This window comes from Pseudorca crassidens, chromosome 10 (genome assembly GCF_039906515.1).
Source record: "Pseudorca crassidens isolate mPseCra1 chromosome 10, mPseCra1.hap1, whole genome shotgun sequence".
NCBI classification, from domain to species: Eukaryota; Metazoa; Chordata; class Mammalia; order Artiodactyla; family Delphinidae; genus Pseudorca; species Pseudorca crassidens.
The window spans coordinates 21,437,501-21,461,979 of NC_090305.1; the positions used below are offsets into that span (position 1 = coordinate 21,437,501).

General features: G+C 39.0%; 4 non-coding genes across 4 annotated transcripts; 3 read left to right on the top strand and 1 right to left on the bottom strand.

The window, feature by feature from the left end:
* Positions 1-599: 599 nt before the first annotated feature.
* Positions 600-671, top strand: TRNAD-GUC (transfer RNA aspartic acid (anticodon GUC)). The gene has a single exon. It is a non-coding gene; the product is annotated as a tRNA-Asp (tRNA).
* A 4,661-nt stretch (positions 672-5,332) lies between these two features.
* Positions 5,333-5,414, bottom strand: TRNAS-UGA (transfer RNA serine (anticodon UGA)). Its single transcript has one exon. It is a non-coding gene; the product is annotated as a tRNA-Ser (tRNA).
* Positions 5,415-10,535: 5,121 nt separating this feature from the next.
* Positions 10,536-10,607, top strand: TRNAQ-CUG (transfer RNA glutamine (anticodon CUG)). The gene has a single exon. It is a non-coding gene; the product is annotated as a tRNA-Gln (tRNA).
* A 3,648-nt stretch (positions 10,608-14,255) lies between these two features.
* On the top strand, positions 14,256-14,337 carry TRNAS-AGA (transfer RNA serine (anticodon AGA)). The gene has a single exon. It is a non-coding gene; the product is annotated as a tRNA-Ser (tRNA).
* Positions 14,338-24,479: the final 10,142 nt, after the last annotated feature.

The following is a 24,479-nucleotide window of genomic DNA, read 5'->3' on the forward strand; positions in this document are numbered from 1 at the left end:
CCCAAACTCCACGGCTATGGGGAACGCAAGTTATTATTATTTCATTACTTTTTATTAAAATTAAAGGTGTCTTAATAAGTAGAGCCCTAATCATTTTCCCGCCAGCGGAGCCTCCGCACAGTTCTCCGGAGCACCTTGAGTTTCCCTGCCCTCCAAACCCCCTGGAAGCCTATATTTTCAAGACAACTCTTTGTAGTTTTCCTTCCGCAATGGAAAGGAGCCCTGTTTCCTAGCCCAGTCTTCGGTCAGTTAGCAGGGAAATTCCGGGGAATCAATGGTTCAACTGCTTTGCTCTCCTGGATTCGCTGTTTGCAAATCTAGTACGACAAATCGTCAATGAAACCGACGCCATCACTGTCAAAAGAGCAGGCTATCCTGCCTGGCCTGGAGTTTCAGCTCCGGGGCGGAGGTGGGTGGAGCGAGAGGGCTGAGAGAAGGGCTGGAGTGACACTTGGTTGGTCGCGGACGAGTCCGAGGGAGTTCAGGCTCAAATTTGCCAAAGGTAATCTATAGTAGAACACAAAATCTGTCGGCTAAAAGAACACGAACACTAGTATTTACATTTATTAGGTATCCTTAAGAGATGACGATTAACTTCCTCCTCGTTAGTATAGTGGTAAGTATCCCCGCCTGTCACGCGGGAGACCGGGGTTCGATTCCCCGACGGGGAGATAATGTCGTTTTTTATCTCGTCACCTATTTTAGAATTCCCAACAATCGTGTTGTCACTGCTTAGAATCGAATATTACACACCTTCTTTCTTTAACATGAAAGCTGCAGAACTCACTCTGGTTAGCGATCTTGAGCAGGTGACCTCAGATTCTGCGGAAGTTGCTGCGGCTTCTTCTGAATTCTGGAGTGTGTTCGGCGATGGCCACTGCTGGGCTCTGGGACTGGGAACTGAACTACACGGGGACCCTTCTGCCAGTTCTTCTCAACTACAGCACCCTCCCCCGTTTCCGTCACTTCTAGTCCCGGCTGCTCTAATCAGAAAACATTTCAGCCCAAGTATCAAAGCTACTTTAAGGCCCAGAGGGAAATCTAGGTTTAAGTGACACAGGACTGAGAATGCTCATCGATAGTTAATGAGATTATGGTTGTCTGGCACCTGCCTTCTATTTAAATGCAGAAAGAACTACTGAGGCCAAATGCCAAGATCAAAAATCCCATGTTCAAGACCTCTGTCCTCCTAGACATCAAACTCTGGAATGATGATACCGACCTGGCACAACTGGGGGCCATATGTGCTCCATCCAGCTGAACTGGCTGGCCTAGGCAACTCGAAATTGGTGCCCTTGGATGCATATAAAAGGTGTGGAGGAAGATGACAGACTTGCGGGAAGAGGAGATTCCCAAGTTCCAGGGGCATGTGAGGAGTGTCAACATTGCTGCTTTCAACAAGATCCGAAGCTCCAAGTAATGTGTTTGTGACTGTACATCAGACTTTACGAATTAAAGCTTTCTGAAGGGGGGCGGGGAACTCAGGAATGGATAAATAAACTGATGGAACAGAAGAATGCATCCTAAACAGACCGACTTATATAGTCACTTGATTTAAAACAAAGGCCACCCTGCAGTGCACTAGGGAGAGACCGTTCTTTTCAATAAATTGAAATTCAATAAATTGGTGGCTCAATTGGATATTATGAAAATAAATGAATCACGACGTACACAAAACTCTGATGAAATGTATATTTAAACATGAAATAATGCTTCTGAAAGATAACTTAGGATAATATATTCATGACTTTGGACTATGCAAGAATTTGTAAAACAGAGCACAAAGAGCAGTCACCACAAAAGATATATTTATATATTAGACTTCAGCATTGGAAACTACTGTCCACCAGTAAGCAAGTACAAGACAAATCTTAGAGAAGGTATTTGTATTACATATGCCTAACAGAAGACTGTGTCTAGAATATAGATTCAGATATAGATGCATTGTTATGACTTTGTTAAATTAACAGTTGTTAAGTAGAGCACAGGATGCCAGATGGTGAGTCAGTCAAGTTTCAACAACAGACTACAGAGAAATTGAAAGAGAGAAGTTTATTATTCACAGGTCCTGGAGGAAGTAGTACACTGCATACTTCAAGGGGCCACATGGGGGAGGTCAAGGCAGAGTATAGACAATACAGAGCAATAGGACCTGGGGCACATGTTTTTATTAGGGTCCATGGGTGGAGTTCTTTGGGGTTCCCAGACTAAGGCGGGATTGATCAATTCAAACCAAAAAAGAGAGTAAGTTCTTTTGGTAAATTCCAAAGAGGTCTAATCTAAGGGGTACACAAGGGAATGGTCCTGTGCAGGGATGACAGTTGATCACAAGGGCTGTTGGGGAGGTAATATCAGTAACTTACATTTGTTTGAGACTCTGTAGGCCGCTATCTAGGGCATGCACTTGCATGACAAGGCTAGTATCAGCTCAAGGTCCCTGCACACCACTTGGCCAAACAAATTGGATGCTAAGGCAGTAATACCATGGAATAGCTTAGCTAAACTCTTGACATGTATAAACACAGATAGACGTGAATAAGAAAAACAAATATGGAAAGGATAGACAATCCATTAGAAAAATGGGCAAAAGAGTTCTACAGGTCCTTCACAAAAGATATATCAAAATAACCAATAAACATACAAAAGGGTGATCTTCATTCATCCTCAGAAAAAGTGAAAAGTAAAAAAATTAGATTCCACTATTCTATTTGTTAGAGTTTACCAGAGAAACAAAACCAATAGGATGTGTGAAGGAGATTTATTCTGAGGAATTGGCTCATGTGATTATGGAGGCTGGCAAGTCCAAAATCTGCAGAGTGAGCAGCAAGCCGGTGACCTAGGAAGAGTTGATGCTGCAGTTCAAGTCTGAAGGCTGACTGTTGGCAGATTTCCCTCTTACAAGGGAGACCAGCCTTTAATTTTATTTTTGCAATTGGATGAGGCCCACCCATATTATGGAGGACGATCTGCTTTACTCAGAATCCACTAATTTAAATGTTACTCTCATCCAAAAACACCCTCAGAGAAACATCACAGAAGCATGGATTAATGGTTGACCACATATCTGGGCACTGTGGCCCAGCAGGTTGACACATAAAATTAACTATCACAAATATTTACCTACTAGAAGGGTTAAAATAAAATAATAAAAGACAGATAATACCAAGCATTATCAACGATGTGGAGCAACTGGACTCTCTCATACATGGGAATATAAATTGGTTCAATCACTTGCAAAATTGTTTTGGCATTACATACTAAAGCTTGAGCATACACAATGACTGCAATCGTGACTCTGCAATTTCGTCCATAAGTGTCTCCACCCAGCAAAAATCCTTGTTTGTATTCACTGAAAAACATATATAAGAATATTCATGGCAACACTATTTATAATAGCCAAAATTGGAAACAATCCAAGTGACTTTGTAGAGGAGGGGGATTTTAGAAATGCCTTGACATCTGGGGCTGATTTTGAAGAGTGGAGATGGTGCAAAGATGCCTGTCAGAACAAGGGGCTTCTGTGACCGAGGAAGCTCAGAATAAGAGTGTCCGGAAGGGGTGAGGACATTCCTGTATTTGATACCCTGCTGACTTCTCTTCTGTTCCATCCCGTCCATCTCCTAGCCTTCCTCCTTCTCATTCTCTCCCTCACTACCCCCTCCTGTTTCTCCTTCCTTTTGTTTTTCCACATATTCTCTGCTCCTACCTGGACGTTTTCTTTCCACTTTCTTCTGCATGGGAATCAAAGTACTGAGTTTCTGAATTCATATTTTGTTTCCTGAATCAACTGTAAAGCCCAGATAAATGTTCACAACCATGTTTAAGTAAGTCGACAAAAAACCAAACAACACAAGCAAAAAATGGGCAGAAGATCTAAACAGACATTTCTCCAAAGAAGACATACAGATGGCCAAAAAGCACATGAGAAGATGCTCGACATCACTAATTATCAGAGAAATGCAAATCAAAACTACAATGAGGTATCACCTCACACCGGTCAGAATGGCCTTCATCAAAAAGTCTACAAACAATAAATGCTGGAGAGGGTGTGGAGTAAAACGAACCCTCCTACACTGTTGGTGGGAATGTAAATTGGTACAGCCACTATGGAGAACAGTATGGAGGTTCCTTAAAAAAATAAAAGTAGAACTACCATATGATCCAACAATACCACTCCTGGGCATATATCAGAGGAAACCATAATCCAAAAGGAAACATGCACCCCAATGTTCATTGCAGCACTGTTTACCATAGCCAAGACGTGGAAGTAACCTAAGTGTCCATCAACAGAGGAATGGATAAAGAAGATGTGGTACATATATACAATGGAATATTACTCAGCCATAACAAAGAATGAAATAATACCATTTGCAGCAACATAGATGGACCTAGAGATCATCATACTAAGTGAAGGAAGTCAGACAGAGAAAGACAAATATCAAATGATATCACTTATATGTGGAATCTAAAAAAAGGTACAAGTGAACTTATTTAATCTATAGAAATAGAGTCATGGATGTAGAAAAAAACTTATGGTTACCAGGGGGAAAGGAGGGGAGGGATATATTGGGAGACTGGGATTGACATATACACACTACTATATATAAAATAGATACTTAATAAGGACCTACTATTTAGCACAAGGAACTCTACTCAATACTCTGTTAACCCCTATGGGAAAAGAATCTTAAAAAGGGTGGATATAGGTATATGTATGTATAACTGATTCACTTTGCTGTACAGCAGAAAGTAACACAACACTGTAAATCAACTATACTCAAATAAATTTTTTTAAGTCGATGGTTCAAATACCATTTTATTGTGCAGTGTTGGGCGAGTCAATTCTCAGTTTCTTCATCTTTAAAATGGTGCTAATATTATCTACCTGATAAGGTTCTATTGGTGATTAAGTGAGATAATCCATGTAATGCCAATTCAATGCCTGGGGCATAGTAAGGCTTCAAAAATTGTAGCTGTTAGAATATATACTGATTTTATAAATCTTGAGTTCCCTAGAACAGATAGTAGCAGTGAAAGCACCTCCACCCTAGGAGAGGATGGAATCTGACTTGGAGGTTGAGTGAATCCAAGTTGGCATGACCTGTAAATAAGGAAAAAGGAACGGCCTTCCTCGATTCAGGATTTGATATCATGCTGACACCGTAGTAGACTTACTCCTCCATTTCAAACTGTCAGTGTTTCAGGAGGACAGGTTATTTGACCCAAGGGAAATAGGTGACGAATGACACAGGCTGAACGAGACTACAGAGCAGTTTCGGTTGATAGTGGCAGGAAACTATGCAAAGGAGTCTTCGTCAGGTGCGGACAAAACCGTAGTCGGCAGGATTTGAACCTGCGCGGGGAAACCCCAATGGATTTCAAGTCCATCGCCTTAACCACTCGGCCACGACTACCTGCTGAAGGTTGTTTCTTGTTAACAGTGTTGAAGGTATAGAGAGCAGCGTGCTATTTAATCGCTGTGAATCAAAACATAGTGAAAGCTATTTTGGTACATAACTATTAGGTCTGGTAACAAAGAATTTCCTATGTCCATTCAGGGCTTCTCACGCTTGGATGAAATAAGTCATCCACGGCAAACTGAAATTCAGCGGAGGAAGATGGAACTCAAAGAATCATTCTGAGACAAAGGGATTCGAATTCTCTATGCCCTAGAACTGAGTGTCGCCCTAGTAGCCTCAGACCTGCAAGTGCCAATGGAACTGGAAACGGGCTGGAAGAAATCTGGGGAAATCCGAAATCGTGGGGCCAGTAGCGTTTACTTTTCAGCGTTAAACACTAAAACAGAAATATCTTCAATGGCTTTCAACTGCTTTTACCTTTCCCTGCCTTAAAAGAACTACTTGAAACCGGACTTGAGCCGGGTGCGGAGTGAGAGGGGTGGGGAGGGTCCAGGAACTGACGGAAAAGATGCTGGGAAGATCTCCAACCCCTCAGGAAAAGCTCACTCCTTTTCGCCTTCCCCAGAGAGGAAAGCCCATAGCCCAGGAGCCTTACGAGGGAGAAGCAGCCTGAGGACATTCTCTATCTCTCTTAACACACAAGGTTGTGAATGCCAGACTAAATCTAGCTGTAGTAATAGGATTGTTTCTGGGTTTAGAGACTTGATTCAGTGAAACACTGTAGAAGTGGATTCTTTTTTCCTTTTTTTTTTCCTTTTTTTTTAAATGGGGAATTTAGGGCTATAGCTCTGAGTTCTGAGAATTGAAGTACTTTGCCCAAAACACCGTCAAGTAGATTCAGACAGACTTTCAGTTACAAACGGGAGAATGCCTTTCATGGCTGAGGCCCTCAAACTCTTTCATACGTAGAGCTCTCCCATATCTGTTGTCATTTACGACAGGCAAAGGGACAGTTTTTCCTGTAGTGGGTTGAGTTGTGTCACCCAATAAGATATGTTGAAATCCTAATTCGAGATACCTGTGAATATGACTTTATTTGAAAGTAGTCCTTGCCAGTGCAATCAAGTTAAGATGAGGTCATACTGGATTAGGGTGGGCCCTGAATCCAATGACAGCGTCCTTATAAGGAGAGGGAGATTTGAGACATACAGAAAAACAGGCACACAGAGACAGGAGATTGTGTGAAAGGGAGGCAGAGAGTGGAATGATGCAGCTGCAAACCAAGGAGCTACAAGGGTTTCCAGCAACCACCAGAAGCTAGGAGAGAGCCATGAAACAGAGTCTCCTGCAGACCTTCTGGAACCAAACTTGCAGGCACCTTGAATCTGGATTTCTGGCCTCTGGAACTGTGAAAGAATAAATTACTGCTGTTTTAAGCCACCCACTTTGTGGTAATTTGTTAAGACAGCCCTAGGAAGCTAACACTGTTCCCCTCTCCTTATGCTTGGAACAAGATCCTTCTTGCCACTCTAGCACTTCTAAATTCCACCAGCAAGGCTCATGCAAATAGCTACTTCCTTTCATATGGTAAACTCATTTTGAACAAAACTCTCCTAGGGAGGTAATCCAAACTAAAAGAAATCATTTATGTGCAGAGACATTATGATACTTTTAGTTATAACAATAAAATAATTAAACATTTTCAATAATGGGGAGGGGGATGATTATATAACTTGGAGTATATATATATACCTGGAAGAATATTACCAAGCCATTGAAAATAATATTTTGTAAGAAGTTTTGAATAGCTCAGGGGAGAAGCACAAGATATAATGTTAAATGAAAAGAGTAGGATAAAAAATATATATGCTATATGACCCCAATTATGTAAAATTTGGGGGGTGGGAGAAAATAAACCAAAGTGTTGCTAGTGTAGTTTCTGGGTTGTGTGATTGAGGGTTATTATTTTTTTCTCTTTGTTTTTCTATGATGTGAAGCAGAAATTGTTACTCAAGTTTTAAAAGTGAGGAAGCAGAAATAGTGATTTTATTGCTGGGACAAGAAAAACGTAGTCTCTAGATACAAGACTTTTGTATTACTCCATAATCAAACATTGAGCTCAAGTGGTCATTTTCCAAAGGGACTACTGTTTGCTATGGTGGTGAAACCCAGGACTTTATCTTTGTTTTCTTATGATGCTTGTAAGTTAACAATAAATGTAATTAAAAAAGGTGTAATCTCACAGTGATGAAAAGAGCAGGAGAGCAAATAACAGATGGTAAGAAGCATTGTTTGCTTTCCAAACAATGCAGTAGCATGAGGCAGTTGAGATTTATTCCTTACTCGTGTAAGAGTCCATTGTAGATTTTTGAGTCAGAAAAGAAAAGGGAACACATTTTTGCCCTTGTGCTGATTCAGGGACCCAGCTTCTTCCACCTTAAGGATCTGCTATCTCCTAAGCCTTGTGAAAGTCCATGCTTCTTAAAAGTCTAAAGGGAAACATGTTACTTTTGCATTCATAATCCATTTATTATTACTAATCACACAGTCACACTGAGATGTAAGTTGTCTTGGTAGATACAGATGCTGACTGGGTAGCTTATTCCCATAGACAACCCTGTACTATGGAAGATGGAACATGAATTTAGGTGAATACTACAATTACCAACAACATTTTGGGAGGTAGAAAGGCATTGGATAAATAGTAATTGAATTCATAGAGTGACTAAAGCTGAAACCTTACTGTCTGCAAGGTGGAAAGCTAAAAATTATAAAGTTATTAACACCTGTAAAGGATATTACAGATCCTTGGAAAGGCTAATAGGAATTGAAAAAAAAAACATGTAACCTTAGGCTTATTACTCTGGATTGCCCCTCTCTCACAGAGGTCAAAGACAAGACTTTCATTTTAGGGCAAAAATGCTCCAAGATGCTCTTGACTTACAGAGACTAAGCACAGCTGAAGGTGGAGGTGAAGAGCCATACTGAATACTGGGGGATTGAATGAAAGTCTCTCTGGGAGACCCACAGCTCCTTTTCTGTATTCGTTTCAGAAAGCATGGAAAGCTAACTTCACATAACCTCTGATCCTAAACACTTAGAAGATTAAAGGATTAGTCTCTGAGAAAACTGTCATGGAAAAACTGAACCACAGATATGAACATATCAGGTAACCTGATTGCGGTGGTCTGTCATATACAATCATTCTAGAATGGGTACATCTATTGGTATATAGGCTTATAGTACCAATTAGGTTTCTGGGTCTACTTCTTAAATAAGACTGAACTGCTAAGAGTCACCAGAAATCTGAGGAAAGATATACACTGAAGCAAAAAAAATGGAAGAAAGAGAACGTGATGGAAATAGAGACCAGTAAGTAACAGAAAGAAAAAAAAAGTATTATTAATTTTTTCAGAACTAAAAGAACATTTTGCACCTATGGGACAATAATAGTTGCTATTATTTTTGAAAGAGCATCAAGAGAACAAGAACTCTTGAAAATTTTTAAAAACTGTGATGATAGGAAAAAATTTAATAGAAGGGTTGGACGATAAATTTGGAAATGTTTTCCCATAAAAAGGAAGAGAAAAGAAAGATGGAAAATGTGAGGACAGAAGATAAGAAAATTAAAAGGTCATTCTAGGAAGTCCAACAACATCTGATTGAAAGAGTTCCAGGAAAAGACAACAGAGAAAATAAAGGGGTGACAATTATTTATAAAGGCAAAAAAATCCCCAAACCTAAAACATCCACCTATTTATTGCTCCACACAATGAATGAAAAAGGCCAAGAATATACCGGAGCGTCTATTTAAGAATGGCATTTAACTTCATCACCACAGTGATACCTAAAAGACAAAGGAGTCATGCTCACCAAATTCTCAGATAAAATGATTTCCACTCTAGAAATCTCTAGCTGACCAAACTAAATCATTTATGAAGTTAGAATAAATACCTTTTCAGAAATGCATTATATTTGGTGGTGGGAGGGGATAACCTGGAAGCAGAAACCTCCTGAGGACTTAAATCTGGGTGTCTCTAATGCAGGGAAATCGGAACCCGGGGGTGGGCGTTGGGGGGAATCACATTCTGGCAGCAGGCCTGTCTGGTAGGGTCTGGAGTCATGGAGGAGACACAACTGCTGTTGCCAGGTGATGTTACATGAGGCAGAGAAGCAGTTACGGTGCGGCCTCTACACGCTGGAAGTATTTCCTTCCACATACCAGACATCTTTATGCAACACAGGTTGTCTTGGCTGAATGCCGATTTGTCTCCAGGATTCTTGCTCAGAAGGTCCAAATCCGCACAGCTACGATTTTTCACTCTTAGTAAAGACGTTTGCTTTTCTCCTCAACCCTTCGGGTTGGCAATCTGGAGGCTTCCGTCTCCTGTCGTTTCCCTACCCTGCTGCGGAGGCAACGAACCGTCCTGGACAAGTCACGTCCCCTGCTTGACATCAGGAAAAGTTTCCTGCTGAGGAGTTTGGGAGAGTCTCATATTTGCTGCCCTTAAAAGAGGCAGATCACAGCTTTCTCAGCTAGAACCAAGTTACAAAACCCTGCTTTGAAAACATTCACGCTTTTTTATCGTGCTTTACCCTTTGGTCTCCACGAGGTGGAAGCTTTCCGAGAAGCAGAAGCCATCTCTTAGCATCCCGCTTTCTCCCGCCTGGGCAACGCCCCACAGGGCCAGGACTGGTTGGCACACCACGTCAGATGAAGTCATCCACAGTTTATATGTCACGAAATTAAACTTCCAAGAGCGTTCCTTGCGTTCGAAGAAGAGAACTCGGGACACAGACTCGGAAGGCAGCGAGCCCCGCCGTTGCTCCAGCAACGCAAGCGGGGAGCGCGGCTCGGCGGATGCCGTGTTGGAGCCGCCGGCCTCTGCGTCTGGGCAGCCTGGCTGACTGCGGCCCAGCGGAGAGCCGCCCTGCGAGCTGCAGAAAAGGCAGAGGGGCGCTAAAAAGCAAGGACCTACCGTATCTATCCCTAGAAACCGATTTGCTCTTGGGTTTTGCACTAGGAGTCCTGTGCGCGCAAGAAAAGGGACGTGTGCTGTGGAGGCGGATAGAGAAAACAAGGATGCGAAGTTCGGCTTTTCAGAGGGCTTCTTGATTGCAGAACTGAAGCTATAGCGTATCAGGGAGGAGCGCTATCACTGCCCGTTGCGGCGGGGTTCCATGGTGTAATGGTTAGCACTCTGGACTCTGAATCCAGCGATCCGAGTTCAAATCTCGGTGGAACCTAAGAGCTTTTACTTTCTAATTAGTTAAATGTATTTACTTATCTTTCCAGTTTTCCTTTTAGGGATGGTTGGCTGGGAGTCCCCGGTTCACATTTCACCTTTTCTTTATAGACTTTAATATACGTGAATAAATGAATATTTATCGTGGTATAATACATAATTTTAGAGTTTTTCTTCCTTGTGAAAGTTTAAAATGGCCAAGTATACATTCTGCTTTTAAATTATCTTAACCAGATGGGAAGAATTTTCAAATAGAACTTTAAAGACTCAAAGCCAAAACAGAAAATAGCTTTCAAAGTTGTTTTAAAATATTCTAGAAGTAAAGAATTAAGATACAATCATATCCTTATTATTCCTCATTATATTCTAATGAAAATATTTATAAACGTTTGCTGGGAATAAAAGTGTATGATGTCCTTTCTACTGTTATTAGCTAAAGAACACTTTCATTATATTAATTTCCTTATATTAATTAATTCAATTTTTGTTAATTATTAATATTACATAAAATATAGATAAAATTAACAGTTTTCTCAAATTATTAATTATTGAAGCCCTTGAATATCCATTCACACTTTAACTGATTCATAGTATTTCAGCATGTAAAGCACATTAAGGATATTTTCACTCTATGCTTAATAGCTGGAATTTTTATTCTCATTGCGTCTATCTACTTTTTTTTAACTGAATTTTCAATTACCAACAGATGTTATTGAGCAATCTGGAAAAGCAAATTGCTAAAATAAAGGGGGAAAACCACCTGTCGACACCTTTTCTTTCTTTGCTATGTTATTGTGGTTGCTAATACTTCAGCCTAACTGATACTGCATTTTATGAAGACATCAACTGCCTGATTGTAATTTGAAATCTTAACTCCTCAGGAGTTTGTGAAAAGGCCATATTTTCATTTCTACCAATGATACAATTTGTGCAAAGCCCTGCGTGGATGCTATTATCAGAGACTGCTTCCTGGTAGATGTATATCCCTAGGGCCTCAAACCCTTTGTTATAGGTACACGTTTTGTCACCTTCCCTGAGTGCATTTACTTATAAAGCCATGGAAATTTGATAGGTACAGTGAACCTCAGCTGGCACCAGTTCCTAATAAGGATGTCCACAACACCATTTTTAAACGTAGGACTCCATAATAAAACATCTACTAATTCACTTCCAAAACTTGAACTCAAAAAATGGAGAAACAACCTAACAAAGTCAACAATTGCTGTAGGCAGTGGGGTCCTCAGGGAGCCACTTCCTGCTTCTATTAGCACAGTGGAATCAGCATGGTAGGTCAGGAAAAGGAGACACTCTGGAACTGAATTCTTACTCTGTGAATGTCTAACTGTAATTTTTGAAATATATAACTGCTCTGTACCTCAGTCTCTTTATATGTAAAAGAAGGTAAGGCATTCTTTACTATGTTTTACCATAGTAAGTACCTTGCTTAAGGAAGACACTCCACAAATACTAAAGCTCTCTCTCCCCCTTTTCTTTTCTCTCCTCCTCCCCCTTCTCCCCCTCCCCCTCCTCCCCTCCCCCTCCTCCTCCTCCCCCTCCTTCTCCTCCTCCTTCGAACAAAGGAAAGAGAAAGAAAGAAAGAAAGAAAGAAAGAAAGAAAGAAAGAGAAAGAAAGGAAGAAAAGGACAGAATGGGGGAAAGGGGACATTTTTGTCTCTTTGGATAAATTCAAGTACAATGATGCTTCCTTCCTAAAAATATTTTTCTTCCCAGCAGAAGCAGCCCATCCTCTATCCCCAAACACTAGCCTATCCTTGCTTTAAAAACAGGTAAAGATCTCACCTGAAGCAGTTACCTTGCATGAGGATATTGATTTTTCTCAAGACCCACCTCTACCACTCCTCTCTGCCTACAGGACTCAGAGAATCAGTATATATTGCTATTTTACATACTGAAAGAATCGCAAGATCATGCTAATTCACATCAAAAGAAACCAGAGTAATGTGTGTGGGAGTGCTAGGTCAGGAAAAAAGAAACACAGTGTAGAATTCGATCAAATTTATTGATATGGGTACACTTAATGGAGACTCTGAATTTAGTGTGTTAGCTAGAATAGCTGGGAGTTATTATAACAGTGTGCTTGGTAGGTTGCCTGCAACCTGAAATCAGTGGAACTACAGTAAATAAAGAAGCCAAGACTTCTTCGGTATAAGGTAGAGAAAGATATCCAATATCCTAAAAGATGCAGGGAACTTGCAATGGATTTATCACATGTGACACCCACTCATCCTCCCTCTATTATCTCCCTAGAGGGCTCAAAGGACACTTTCCTCACAAAACCCCCTGAGAAACAGATGGGTGGAGGGAGTGCCAGGGTCCTCGGGAAGCTCTCTAGTACCTGTCCTCTGTAGAAAGGTTTGATGGTAGTACATGCATCCCTAATTTTTTAAAAATTTATTTACCTTTTTGATCCCCTTCCTCCATTTCTCCCACTTCCCCTGGCCCTGCCCTCACCTCTGACAACCACTCATCTGTTCTCTGTATCTATAAGCTTGTTATTTTTTTTTTTTAGATTGGTATTTGTCTTCCCTCTCTGGCTTATTTCACTTAGCATCATGCCCTCAAGGTCCATCCATGTTGTCATAGATGGCAAGGTCTTATTCTTTTTTATGGCTGAATAATACTTCATTATATATGTGTGTGTATGTGTGTATATATACATATATACTATAACCTCTTTAATTCCTTCATCTGTCGATGGACACAGGTTGTTTTTATACCTTGTGTTGTAAACAGTGTTTCAATGAACATGGGGGTGCAGATATAATTTTCAAGTTAGTGTTTTCATTTCTTCAGATAAATATCCAGAAGTGAAATTGCTGGATCATATGGTAGTTGTAGTTTTAATTTTTTGTGTAACTTCCATACAGTTTGCATAGTGGCTGCACCAACTTACATTCCCATCAACAGTGCACAAGACGTCCCTTTTCTCCCCATCCTTGCCAATACTTGTTATTTCTTGTTTTCTCGATAATAGCCATCCTAACAGGTGTGAGATGATAGCTCATTGTGGTTTTGATTTGCATTCGTCTGATGACTAATGACATCGAGCATCTTTTCATGTACTTGTTGGCCATATGTACGTCTTCTTTGGAAGACAAAGATCTATTCAGACCTTCTACCCATTTTAAAATTAGATTGTTTTCTTGCCTTTCAGTTGTATGAGTTCTTTATATATTTTGGATATTAAGCCCATATCAGATATATGATTTGCAAATATTTCTCCCATTCCAATGGTTTTATGGTTTTAGATTCTTCATTCAAGTCTTTAATTCATTTCAATCTTGACATAGGTCTTGGTGATGATTTTTTGGATTTGACACCACAAGTAAAAGCAACAAAGGCAAAAATAAGCAAGTGGGAGTATCAAATTAAAAAGCTTCTGCACATCAAAGGAGACAAAGATAAACAAAATCAAAAGCCTTAGCCTCCTTCCGTCAGAGCATCCGAATAAGGAGTCTTTCCAGTCTGAGGAGGAGGCGTTACTTGCCACAACTGCATATTTGTCTAAATGATGCCAAAGAGTAAGAAACTTTGCTTAATACAAGTACATTTTCCGATAGAAAGTGTGACACTTTGAAGAGAGCCAAAGTTCTCTACAGCTACTTCCATGAAAGGACTTGCTTGTCAAGTAGTCGTGGCCGAGTGGTTAAGGCGATGGACTAGAAATCCATTGGGGTTTCCCCGCGCAGGTTCGAATCCTGCCGACTACGCCACCTTTCCCTATTGAGGCATAGCCAGTTGGGGAAGAATGCTGTTGCCTTACAGAGAGAAACTGGATTGTTCTCCAACCTGGCTCTTTATGGTTGTCGCTGAAAGGCTCCACGAAACACGCCGGTTGCGTCCCAAACAGCGTGGGGTCTTTCTATAACCATTATTATTTTTAAGTAATTACTACTATTATTTTAAAGTAATTTTCCCTAGAAGAGCCAAGGCTTTGGTGATGCCTTGCTGCTTCCTGCAATCAAAACACTCCTTACTAGGCAGCGTTTTCTAAAGAAAAAACTTGGCAGAAACGTTTTCCCCTTATTGGGGCTCTTCTGCAGTCATGTACATCCTTGTTCATGTACAAAAGGAAACTCCACGAAATCTTGGATCAAATACAAGTGAAAGCCAAGACTCATAACTATGGTTGCGAATCCAAACTGGGTATTAATAGGCAAACCACTACATAACTAAAGATATTAATTAAGCCATTTTTTGGGTAACCCAACAAAAAGGTTGACGACATTATGCCAGACTGACTTGTCCTGGGGTCCAGGACAGTGGTAAAGAGAGAGGGACTTAAAATGAGGTGAAGTTTTGACTCATTCTGGGCACAGAATTCAGATGCAAAATCCCATTGTATGATTAACATGTTTGGGTTAATGTATTAAAGTGTTAAAGGAATGCTAACCACAGCTGAGTGCCTTTCTAGGAATTCCTAGGAAAATTTGATTATCACTACCCTGACAGTTTAATGGAACTTGTCCTCACCTCTCTTGTGGAGATTGGCGCAGTTGTCATACTTTGGTGCATCTCATCCAAGAATGCATCTAATAATTTTTCTTAAACACAGTGCTTTCCGTATTCATTGATTAAATACCAGATTCCTTCCTCTTTCATGTGTCTGTTCAGAGGAATGAAGTACAATAAAAAGCGTTGAGTTGCAAAGTCACATGGGTCAGCGATGCTGAGCTGTTACAAGTCCTCTTTGCTGAGCAGTGCCCGCCTGATGAACATGACTTGGTTTTGTCTACTAAGACCTGGGCTTCCAGAGGATGAACTTCTTTCTTTGCAAAACTCATCATCTCTCATCAAGCTGTCTCTCACATTCAGCATACGGGTTGCTTTGAGAAACTAATAGAATTCTGGAATGTCAAAGCTAATGGAATGTTAAGGCCCTTCTGTGGAAACAATTCCTAACTTTAGAGCTGAGGAAAGTGACTCACATGACATCAATGTACAGAATTTAAAAATAAAAATTTGTTCAAAAAGATATCTTAGAGAAGAGTGTTGATAGTATAAGCAGAAATTCCTCTCATTCTGGATACTTCTTTCTGTAGGAGCCCATGGAGAATGAAGCTTCGGTTCTGGGGGCTGGAATAGAGATCCTGAGCCAGGACTGGCCATTACACAGAATCTTGCTTTGTGGAGTATCAGCCTGTGATCTGGTTTCCAAATACTGCTTAGGATTCTAGAAGGGGTTCTTCTCTCTTTACTTTTAAATCGCTGAAATTTCTTATAAACAAGGAAAATAAAACCAAAACCGAAACACACTGGTGAACAGTGAAACAAAAACCAGAGTTACAGCAACTGCAACAGAGGATGTAAGTAAGGAAGTACATTTCCAATAGAAATAAATGTGAGCCACTGACATAATTTAAAATTTTCTAGTAGTCATATTAAAAAGTAAAAGGACACAAGCATAATTCATTTTAATGATGTATTTTATTTAATCCAATATATCCAAAATATCATTTCAACATGTAAGCAATATTAAAAATTGACAGTGTGATATTTCACGTGTTTTTTTTTTCATACAAAATCTTCAAAGTGTGGTGTGTATTTTGCAGTAAGAGCTCGTCCCAAGTAGGACCAAGTGCCCAATAGTCACATGTCTCAAGTGGCTAAAGTATTGGACATCACAGATCTAGAGTGTGTAGAGGGCATAGAACTGAGTTGGTAGAAGACTGAAACCAAGGGAGGGTCTACACTGCAAACAATAGGCTACAGTCCAAGATAGAAGTCTTCTTGGCATGCACTTCTCCGTGCTTTTGGGACTCGTGCTGCTGTAACACCCAGTAACTAAACTTGCTATTTCAGGGAGCTCTTCCTTACCTCCCTCAGGAGTGTCTGCGGAAGCCCAGCGAGTGCTGTTCCCAGCTCCTCTTCCAGCGCCGAAGGCCGCACCTGGCCCAGCGTGGTGGACAGCTCCTGTTTCAGTACCGTGGGCACTGTCAGCCCACCGAAGATTCTATTTCTAGGAAGGCAGAGGCCGGGAAGTCCACGAGCCTCCTTCACTCATGTCTCTTTTCTTTCCATTTGTTTCAGTTTTGGGGATCATTCGTCTCTGATTGGCTGATTTGCTGTCCTTAAAGCCAAGGTAGAGTTCCTCAACTGTAAAATTGATTATTAGCTTCTCCAATGTTGTCACTCTCAGGTCCTTCACCTCCTGAAATCCTGTGCATTCTTTTTTTGTGTGTGTGTGTGCATTCTTAAAGATTGCCTCCCCACGTCTCCTACTTTGAAAAGTCTTCAAGTTCATCCTTCATTCCCCTCCTTCTGTGCTGCTTATGGTGTCTTTACCATAACATTGTTTAAGAAAATGCAACAATAATATTAGTGCTTCCATATTTCTTGTTTATAAGTCTTATATGAAACTACTTCTATATTTATCATGCATTCTGCCTGCTAGCATGTGTATTTTTGAAGAAATGAACTGTTTAAGTCTTATCTTAATCCTCCAAGCCCAGGTAGTCGGTTATTAAATCACTTTAAATGATGTAAACTAATGTAGTAGAAACTAACCCCATTTATGAATCGAACTGGTGTGTGTTCTTTAAATAATATGTTCCTTTAGTGCATCCTTTCATCTCTTTTGTTTTCTTGGCACCATCTAAAAGTCTCAATAAACTAGATGGTCAATTAATCCATCATTTTTCCTTATATATGTTATTAATCTTTTATATTTCCTTTGCTACACCTGTTAGTCTTTCAGAAGCAACAGAACATCCTAAATTAAGTGCTATTTATGAGCTATCTTTGGCTTTGAAAAGGAAAGTGCCACCTCTACATGGAAATTGTAGTAAACACTCAGTAAAAACACAGAATTCAGAATAATCATTAAGACTTAAGAGAGCCAATGTTGTCTAGCATCTGTCTCCTTTTGCATGCTACCTTCTTCAACAAGAAAGGGAGAATATCACAAATCAAGGGCTTCTTCTCAGTGGAGATCTTAGAGTAGGGGTTGAAAAGTAAATGAAATAACCTCTGGTTGAAAAAGAACAAGGTTCCATTCCACTGTGTAGGACCTACATATGTTTAATTCTAGTGTCCCAAATGTGTACCGTGAGAAGCCCACACCCATGATCCCTCTGAAAAAGGTGAGAGACGCTCTAAGAACTGGTTTGACTGGCATTTTAGCTTCAGGCATGGGTGCACTTTGGCCTCCTAACTTACAAAATTGAGGTTAATGACTCACATAGCCATATTTCAAAGATGATATTTCTTCAGCAACTTTGTACTTAATTACAGTTTAGTAATGGTTAAGCTTATTAGTTAAAATTAGGTCTTGTAACATAAAGGAGACTCTTCAATGTAGAGGGTTCTCAGCCTTGTGTCTGTGTTCTCAAACAGTATTTGTGAATCCCTGATATGGTTTCTACAGTTGTTAGCTTTGTGTCAGGGCCATCTCTCTGTGAGAGGGTGAACAAATTTTATTTTACATACTGTGCGATTTTGAGCCAAAAAATAATTTAAGAGTCTCTGTCTTACTAACTTCATGACCACTGAATGAGAAGAGTTTGTTAGCTCTATTTTGTTGTTTTGGGAAATACATAAAATGACTATGAAAAGATATGTGGGCTCCAAACAAATCCCTTCTCACTTTTGTAATAGATTTATCTGACATGAACCCAATATCTGTCTTCCCAGTGACAAATTCACACTTACCATTATACTGGGGAAGAAAGTTTTATTGAAAATCACTATGCTCACTGCCATGCCTTTGTATATTTCTAACGTCCACAGACCAAAACAGGCACACGTCCATCTAAAGCAAATAATTTTCAAAGCCTTGCCTGACCCATGTTGCTAAGGGCAGTGACAAAGTTTTTCTTTTTCTTTACATTTCACTATCACATTGATCCTGAGAACAAATAGGCAGTATCTTAATCTAGTCCACAAGATACCTCTTGTACATAGAAAAGACATGGACTGGTACTCTCTTCTATTCAGCACCTTCAAGTCCCATTCACCTAAAATTACAAATTTCAATTTTATTTATGCTTTCCACCTTATTTCTGTCATCATGCTGTCAGTATTAGGCAGTTTCTTCAAACTGTCCCTGTGTGGGCTATATTTATTTTCCTTCTATGGAGTATTCCGCCTAATGGACTTGAATCACAAGGGCAGGGGTCATGCTCTTTGCCTTGTTAACTTTGTGTTATTACACCCCCGTCAATATGGTTAATTCCATTCAGAAATGGGGTTTTATCATATCATGAACCATATGAAAGAGACTTTTTAATTAAGGTGGTTAATTAACCATTAAGGTGGTTCCCAGAAGTAATGATTAGCACTCTGGTCTCTGAATCCAGCCATCTTGAGTTTAAAGAAGCTGTTTATTTCACAGCTTTGTTTCCCTGTTGTCAGGAGTTCATTGTCTACAAAAGCCGTACTAAGCAATTTTATTCCTGATCTCTCTCAGCACTTAATATCTGTATCTAGGAGGCTTCAGACAGCCTCATCATGTTTCATAGGGAAAGAAAGGGGTCAAAAATAAATACATTCATTTAAAGTAGCATCAAAAGGAATAAAATATTCAGGAATAAATTTAACAAAGGAAGTGCAAAACTTATACTCTGAAAACTACAAAACATTACTGAAATGAATGGACATCTAAATAAAGAGGAATATATCTCATGTTCATAGACTGGATCTTAAATTAACATTGTTAAGATGGCAATTTTCCTCCAAATCGTTCTACAGATTCAATGCAATTCCCTTCAGAATCCCAACTGACCTTTTTGTGGGAATTGATGACTTGATTTAAAATTCACATGGAATTTCAAGGGACCTGGAATATCCAGAACAATCTTGAAAAGAAGAAAAAAGTAAGAGGACTTGTACTTCTCAATTTCAAAACTAACTACAAGGCAATGATAATCAAGACAGTGTCATAATGGTGTAAGTATAAGCATCTAGATCAATGGGATAGAACTGAGAGTCCAGAAATAAAGTCATATGTCTATGGTCAACTGATTTTTTTAAGGGTGCCAAGACCATTCAGTAGGGAAAGAATAGTCTTTTCAACAAATGGTGCTGGGAAAACTATGTAACTACATGCAAAAGAACGAAGTTAGATCCTTGCCTCATACAATTTACATAAATTAACTCAAAATGGATCAAAGACATAATGTAAGAGGTAATATTATAAAACTCTTAGAAGGAAACATAGGAGTAAATCTTCATAACCTCAGATTTGGCAGTGGATTCTTAGATATGACAGCAAAAACACAAATAACAAAAAATAATTGATAAATTAGACTTCTTAAAAGTTACAAACTTTTGTGCTTCAAAAGACACTATCAGGAAAGTGAAAAGACAACACAAAGAATGGAAGAAAATATTTTCAAATCATATATCTGATAAGGGATTTGCATCTAGCTTATACAAAGGACTCTTACAACTCAAGACAAATAACCCATTTAAAAATGGGCAAAGATATAGGGGTTCCAGAGAAAAAGAGAAAAAGAAAGAGACTGAGAAAATATTTGAAGAGATTATAGTTGAAAACTTCCCTAATATGGGAAAGGAAATAGTTAATCAAGTCCAGGAAGCACAGAGAGTCCCATACAGGATAAATCCAAGGAGAAACACGCCAAGACACATATTAATCAAACTGTCAAAAATTAAATACAAAGAAAACATATTAAAAGCAGCAAGGGAAAAACAACAAATAACACACAAGGGAATCCCCATAAGGTTAACAGCTGATCTTTCAGCAGAAACTCTGCAAGCCAGAAGGGACTGGCAGGACATATTTAAAATGATGAAGGAGAAAAACCTACAACCAAAATTACTCTACCCAGCAAGGATCTCATTCAGATTTGATGGAGAAATTAAAACCTTTACAGACAAGCAAAAGCTGAGAGAGTTCAGCACCACCAAACCAGCTTTACAACAAATGCTAAAGGACCTTCTCTAGGCAAGAAACACAAGAGAAGGAAAAGACCTACAATAACAAACCCAAAACAATTAAGAAAATGGGAATAGGAACATACATATCGATAATCACCTTAAATGTAAATGGATTAAATGCTCCCACCGAAAGACACAGACTGGTTGAATGGATACAAAAACAAGGCCCATATATATGCTGTCTACAAGAGACCCATTTCAGACCTAGAGACACATACAGACTGAAAGTGAAGGGATGGAAAAAGATATTCCATGCAAATGGAAACCAAAAGAAAGCTGGAGTAGCAATTCTTATATCAGACAAAATAGACTTTAAAATAAAGACTATTACAAGAGACAAAGAAGGACACTACATAATGATCAATGGATCGATTCAAGAAGGAGATATAACAATTGTAACTATTTATGGACCCAACATAGGAGCACCTCAATATATAAGGCAAATACTAACAGCCATAAAATGGGAAATCGACAGTAACACATTCATAGTAGGGGACTTTAACGCCCCACTTTCACCAATGGACAGATCATCCAAAATGAAAATAAATAAGGAAACACAAGCTTTAAATGATACATTAAACAAGATGGACTTAATTGATATTTATAGGACATTCCATCCAAAAACAGCAGAATACACATTTTTCTCAAGTGCTCATGGAACATTCTCCAGGATAGATCATATCATGGGTCACAAATCAAGCCTTGGTAAATTTAAGAAAATTGAAATTCTATCAAGTATCTTTTCTGACCACAATGCTATGAGACTAGATATCAATTACAGGAAAAGATCTGTAAAAAATACAAACACATGGAGGCTAAACAATACACTACTTAATAACGAAGTGATCACTGAAGAAATCAAAGAGGAAATCAAAAAATACCTAGAAACAAATGACAATGGAGACACGACGACCCAAAACCTACAGGATGCAGCAAAAGCGGTTCTAAGAGGGAAGTTTATAGCAAAACAATCCTACCTTAAGAAAGAGGAAACACCTCGAATAAACAACCTAACCTTGCACCTAAAGCAATTAGAGAAAGAAGAACAAAAAAAAAAACCAAAATTAGCAGAAGGAAAGACATCATAAAGATCAGATCAGAAATAAATGAAAAAGAAATGAAGGAAACGATAGCAAAGATCAATAAAACTAAAAGCTGGTTCTTTGAGAAGATAAACAAAATTGATAAACCATTAGCCAGACTCATCAAGAAAAAAAGGGAGAAGACTCAAATCAATAGAATTAGAAATGAAAAAGGAGAAGTAAAAACTGACACTGCAGAAATACAAAAGATCATGAGAAATTACTACAAGCAACTCTATGCCAATAAAATGGACAACCTGGAAGAAATGGACAAATTCTTAGAAAAGCACAACCTGCCAAGACTGAATCAGGAAGAAATAGAAAATATGAACAGACCAATCACAAGCATTGAAATTGAAACTGTGATTAAAAATCTTCCAACAAACAAAAGCCCAGGACCAGATGGCTTCACAGGTGAATTCTATCAAACATTTAGAGAAGAGCTAACACCTATCCTTCTCAAACTCTTCCAAAATATAGCAGAGGGAAGAACACTCTCAAACTCATTCTACGAGGCCACCATCACCCTGATGCCAAAACCAGACAAGGATGTCACAAAGAAAGAAAACTACAGGCCAATATCACTGATGAACCTAGATGCAAAAATCCTCAACAAAATACTAGTAAACAGAATCCAACAGCACATTAAAAGGATCATACACCATGATCAAGTGGGGTTTATTCCAGGAATGCAAGGATTCTTCAATATATGCAAATCAATCAACATGATACACCATATTAACAAATTGAAGGAGAAAAACCATATGATCATCTCAATAGATGCAGAGGAAGCTTTCAACAATATTCAACACCCATTTATAATAAAAACCCTGCAGAAAGTATGCATAGAGGGAACTTTCCTCAACATAATAAAAGCCATATATGACAAACCCACAGCCAGCATCGTCCTCAATGGTGAAAAACTGAAGGCATTTCCACTAAGATCAGGAACAAGACAAGGTTGCCCACTCTCACCACTCTTATTCAACATAGTTTTGGAAGTTTTAGCCACAGCAATCAGAGAAGAAAAGAAAATAAAAGGAATCCAAATCGGAAAAGAAGAAGTAAAGCTGTCACTGTTTGCAGATGACATGATACTCTACATAGAGAATCCAAAAGATGCTACCAGAAAACTACTAGAGCTAATCAATGAATTTGGTAAAGTAGCAGGATACAAAATTAATGCACAGAAATCTCTGGCATTCCTATATACTAATGATGAAAAATCTCAAAGTGAACTCAATAAAACATTCCCATTTACCATTGCAACAAAAAGAATAAAATATCTAGGAATAAACCTACCTAAGGAGACAAAAGATCTGTATGTATAAAATTATAAGACACTGATGAAAGAAATTAAAGATGATATGAATAGATGGAGAGATATACCATGTTCTTGGATTGGAAGAATCAACATTGTGAAAATGACTCTACTACCCAAAGCAATCTACAGATTTAATGCAATCCCTATCAAACTACCACTGGCATTTTTCACAGAACTAGAACAAAAAATTTCACAATTTGTATGGAAACACAAAAGACCCCTAATAGCCAAAGCAATCTTGAGAACGAAAAACAGAGCTGGAGGAATCAGGCTCCCTGACTTCAGACTATACTACAAAGCTACAGTAATCAAGACAGTATGGTACTGGCACAAAAACAGAAATATAGATCAATGGAACAGGATAGAAATCCCAGAGATAAACACATGCACATATGGTCACCTTATCTTTGATAAAGGAGGCAGGAATGTACAGTGGAGAAAGGACAGCCTCTTCAATAAGTGGTGCTGGGAAAACTGGACAGGTACATGTAAAAGTATGAGATTAGATCACTCCCTAACACCATACACAAAAATAAACTCAAAATGGATTAAAGACCTAAATGTAAGGCCAGAAACTACCAAACTCTTAGAGGGAAACATAGGCAGAACACTCTATGACATAAATCACAGCAAGATCCTTTTTGACCCACTTCCCAGAGAAATGGAAATAAAAACAAAAATAAACAAATGGGACCTCATAAAACTTCAAAGCTTTTGCACAGCAAAGGAAACCATAAACAAGACCAAAAGACAACCCTCAGAATTGGAGAAAATATTTGCAAATGAAGCAACTGACAAAGGATTAATCTCCAAAATTTACAAGCAGCTCATGCAGCTCAATAACAAAAAAACAAAGAAGCCAATCCAAAAATGGGCAGAAGACCTAAATAGACATTTCTCCAAAGAAGATATACAGACTGCCAACAAACACATGAAAGAATGCTCAACATCATTAATCACTAGAGAAATGCAAATCAAAACTACAATGAGATATCATCTTACACAAGTCAGAATGGCCATCATCAAAAAATCTAGAAACAATAAATGCTGGAGAGGGTGTGGAGAAAAGGGAACACTCTTGCACTGCCGGTGGGAATATGAATTGGTACAGGCACTATGGAGAATAGTATGGAGGTTCCTTAAAAAACTAAAAATAGAACAACCATATGACCCAGCAATCCCACTACTGGCCATATACCCTGAGCAAACCATAATTGAAAAAGTGTCATGTACCAAAATGTTCATTGCAGCTCTATTTACAATAGTCAGGAGATGGAAACAACCTAAGTGTCCATCATTGGATGAATGGATAAAGAAGATGTGGCACATATATACAATGGGATATTACTCAGCCATAAAAAGAAACGAAATTGAGCTATTTGTAATGAGGTGGATGGACCTAGAGTCTGTCATACAGAGTGAAGTAAGTCAGAAAGAGAAAGACAAATACCGTATGCTAACACATATATATGGAATTTAAGAAAAAAAATGTCATGAAGAACCTAGGGGTAAGACAGGAATAAAGACACAGACCTACTAGAGAATG